We start from the raw sequence: 4593 nt of genomic DNA, 5'->3' as shown, positions 1-4593 counted from the left end.
TGTGAAATATGTCATGGAATTATTCGATCAATAAGTAAAAATACATATATAAAAACATTGTAAAATATACAAATAAGATATTCCTTTACTATTATACAAATTCAAAGTTATGAATACGTACATGTATTTAAAAAAAAAATTTCCTGAACGCACTTTTCTACTTAAAACATTGTCTTCCTTCCTTTTGCCAATCTGTCCAAAATAGAATATTAGTCTTTTAATGGATACTAGTTTTCATGCATAGATCTTTGTCTTGTATCGTAAAATAATGAATGTCCTCTTCTTCTTGTTTTTCGCTAATGGATGATCTCGTTAAGTATTTCAAAAGCTTTATGCTTCCATATATCAATAACGCAAGGATTGTAACCGAAGAGAGGCCCAGAATAGTTATTGAGATGTTCGACTTCATTCCTTGATCTTTCTGTGAAACGTCTGATACTGCGGCTACAGAATAATGAGTTTGCCTTTTCTCACCTGAAATATTCACTTTATTGTTGAAATGTTCCTTTACTTAATAAATTCTAAATAAAAATAAAACTTAGTGTGAAAAAAAAAATTCTGAAGTATCATGAGTAACTCCAATTTTTGTAAAAGGTTAGAACTCCTTCAACTATTAGTCTACACATGTCCTCTTTTTTTTAGAATACTTTTATGCACATTTTTCCCTAGACGTTTAATTATATACAAAAAAAAAAGAAAACAGAAAATTTTCAGCTGAATGATTTGATTAAAAAAGTACCTATCAATCAGTTAATATGTATTTATTTATCTAAATTTCTTGGTCATGTTTGACCATACATGTGTTCATTATTTAGAATAAGTAATATAGATCCCAATTTAGTAAAACTGATAATATAACGTCGTTGTGTAATGTACAATATTTACTTAAATTTCATTCTGATTTCCATTTCACATCAGCCAAATAAACTTCTGAGGTAAGAGATTCTTTATCCCTGGTGTGTAACAAAAGTTTCTTTTTTTAGTTGAAGGTTATGAAGATAACGAACAGTATTCAATCTCAACGTCCATAAAACAATACAAATAAGAGCAGAGCAAACACAAACCTCCGAAACATCAGAGGTTGGATCAGGTGCCATATATTTTATAGTTATCAGTAATATGTTTGTATTTAAGAACCATCCAATACGTTATAGTAAAACTTTGACAAAAATATAAAAAAGATTTCCTTAAACATATTCTTCGTGCAAAAAAAAACTTTGTTTGAATTTTAAGCAAAGCACAAATTCTACAGCATTAATCCTATAAAAGTACCGTGACATTTGATTTTACACTTGCAGTATCGTAAGAGGAAATTGTTTTAAACGATTAAGGTACTAATCACCATCGTATTGATCTATTAGAATTTAAAACAGGAATTTGGACGTCTGTACTAATTATGTATTTATTAAAACTAAATGTTTAATTGTTTATTAAATATGCTTATGGAACATGAACTTTAGAAATGATTTGAAATCTTGATTCAGTTGGCCAAACCAGGAAAATATTTTACATAAAATATTATAGTTTGTTTGCTGATATACTTACTAGTAAAGGTAGTTTCTTTCATTAACAGACTAACAGTAGAGATGTATGTGCATCCGAGAGTAAAGTTACAATTTTCCTTAGAACAAGTACAGTTCTCCTTACAGTTCATCCCATAGCTTGGATAGACACATGCTTTTGAACAGCTGATGCCAGAGAATCCAATCTTACATTCTAACAAAAAATGTGTTTAAACGTCAAAGATGTTTGCTTAAAATGCTATGTATTTCATTCTCCACTACATGTGCATGGATATAACAAGTTGGCTAATCAATTTTTTTTTTCTGTTTAAGATGAAGATTCAATGTACTCTGAAATACTGTTTTTGAGGAAGATTAATTTTGAAACTTTTTTATATTACACAAAATTAAATTTTATACATGATTTTGAAAAAAAAATAATACAAGACAATACAACCTGTACAATTTTCCGTCTTGTAATTCCATTCATATCCAGGACAACATCCATATGGGTATCTTAAACAAAAAGATAATGTATTTTGATGATAGAACCCATATAAAATTATGTTTTTGTTAACTAAGGAAAGTCAGGAGATTCACAAAAACATGCATTTGACTTTAACTGCTAAGAAGATTGCCTACCGGTCACATTTGATTGGAGCTGAAAGATATCCACATTCGCATAGAATGATCAATGTTATTATAATAAAACTACTCATATTTGGTTTGTAACTATTTGTCAACCTTTCTGAAAGACAAACGCGGAAGTATGCAACGGTTCTGAATCGTTCCACATTTAGAAAATAATTTATGAAAAGGGAGGATAATATTGAGTGAAATGTTTTTTTTAATATTTGTTTCGACATGAACTTGTGATAAAAGAGTCTGACAAATCTCTTGAATATTAAGATATTTATCAGAAATTAATGGGTAACCTAACAGCAAAATATATTGCTAAACGTGATAATTTCAAACCTTCCATTATCCCTTTTTTTATTATTTACAATGTTGCAATACACCATATCCATCTGCAGAGGAGTTTATGTCTCCGAGTTGTTTAGAAACTCAAGTATATTTCCTGAAACGAGACAACCTACGGACAAAAAATGTTTAAACAGAAATATCAAAATTCATTTTTGAAATTAACAGTTCGCAATTTCTGTGGTCAATATAATGGCTTTCTCAGCAAAAACAATTAATCCCTACATCGAATTTTAACTTTAATTTTATTCCATACAAATTGTTAGAGTATTTTCTTTATACTAAATTGCCTCTGGATTTTTCCTTTTCTCGACCATTACAAGGACATGGCTGTAGGAGTGACCAAACAGCATACTCCATGTGACACATAATTCCGTCATGTTTTAGGAGGTTTTCCTTTGCTTTGCTCATGATTTTTCAAGTGTATTTTAAAAAAATTACTGTACATTATCTTCATGTTTCTTTATTGAGTTGTATTCTTTAAATAACATCCAAATATTTTCAATTATGAATTTAAAAGATAAAAAGGTATATATTAAGGTATTAAACCACATTAACAAAACGAAGTTAGCGCAGGGCCATATCCTATCTAATTAATTGTAAATCAATTCTCAAATTCTAAAAATTCATAAAATTGTTGCACTAATCCTGTTAACTTTCTCAAAAACTAAACTAGATTGTGATTTTTTACCCTGTTTTAATTTAAAACTTTACGAATAGTAACTATACTATTTACGTTTTGACATTTGTGCAGGAATATCTTAAACTTGTTGGATATTTCTTGGTCTATTTATTTCGAAGCAATTTTGTTGATGTATATTATAATCTGGGATAGTTGAATTCAATGACGCCATAATTGGTACTGACTACCTTATGTTGGGGTTAAATTGGCAATTAGAATATATAAGAAAACAACTTTTACTTTGCAAAAGGTATAGCTCGTACGGATTTTAATTAATTTTTTTTTTATTGCACAGAGAGGTCTATATGTAGACTTAACTCACTTGAGTGAAAGTAGTTTCCGGTATCGCATTTTTTATTCTTCTTTGGCGACCTTGGTGGTTTAAATTAATTCTTGGCAAGAAGGATATAGAGATAACGAACAGTGTTCGATATCAAAGTCCATAAAACAATTAAAGAATAAGGGCAAAGCAAACACGGACCTCGGAAACATCAAAGGTTGGATCAGGTGCCATGGCAGAGTGAGCATCCCCTGTTGACCGGTCACATCCGCTTTTTAATTAGCATATTGAAGTTAAAGGAGAAAACGGATTGTTTTAGCTGCATTTTCATCCGTAATACATGCGGGTTTAAAAACCCTATGTCCATAATCAGAGATCCAAGCCTATATTCTGGTGTCGAGGAATCGAAAATTAGAGCTTTCGTTGGCCTCTTTAAGAAGACTATTTAAAAGTCTCAAAGGGACAGAGTAAAGATTGTTGCAAATTACTGGTCTACAATGTGTTATTAGTGAGATTAAATTATATAGAAAACTATATAAGAATTGACTTATTCTTTTTCTCTCTTTTTGTGTTCATTTATACTATGTATTAAGAAATAAAGTAGTCTCAAACAATGTTAAAAAGACCATACTATACGTATGAGCTGTTTCTATAACGAGTCTAATTATTGATAAACAAATTGAAGAAACAAAAATACATGTATCAGCAGTTTCTTTTAAAGTCATCATTCTGTAAACTCAACGGTCCATATATGTACAATGCCCGTGTCACCAAATATAATTTAGCATTGAGTGAAATGTTGGCTGACGTTTTTCATGATAAATATTATACCATTAATTATACACTGAACTGACGACGGAGTCATGAACAAAAGCAAAAGACAGGTGTGATCTATAGTAATGGGACGCTCACTACTCCGTGGCACCTGATGCTACCTCTTGATGTCTTGGAGGTCCATGCTTGTTCTGCACCTATATGTATTTTGTATTGTTTTATGGACTTTTCATTTTGAAGGCTATTTGGAATCTCCGTATGTTTCAATTTATCATATCATTTTTCTTTATATTGAAGTAACCATGGAATTGAAAATCAAAGTAAAGGTACTGTGAGCAAAGAGCTCACTAAATGATCCTCCCCTATGAATAAAA

General features: G+C 30.3%; 1 long non-coding RNA gene across 1 annotated transcript; it reads right to left on the bottom strand.

The window, feature by feature from the left end:
- Positions 1–233: 233 nt before the first annotated feature.
- LOC134262049 (uncharacterized) lies at positions 234–2035 on the bottom strand. Its single transcript, XR_009990930.1, has 3 exons — positions 1960–2035; positions 1546–1716; positions 234–335 (listed from the first exon to the last, which is right to left on the bottom strand). It is a non-coding gene; the product is annotated as an uncharacterized LOC134262049 (long non-coding RNA).
- Between the last annotated feature and the right edge of the window lie 2558 nt (positions 2036–4593).

The sequence above is a fragment of the Saccostrea cucullata genome, unplaced genomic scaffold (assembly GCF_032062105.1).
Source record: "Saccostrea cucullata isolate Sc308-1 unplaced genomic scaffold, CSIRO_AGI_Scuc_v1 ctg11721, whole genome shotgun sequence".
In the NCBI taxonomy this organism is placed as follows: Eukaryota; Metazoa; Mollusca; class Bivalvia; order Ostreida; family Ostreidae; genus Saccostrea; species Saccostrea cuccullata.
The sequence above is the reverse complement of the archived record's forward strand: the minus strand, read 5'-3'. Positions and strand labels throughout refer to the sequence as shown.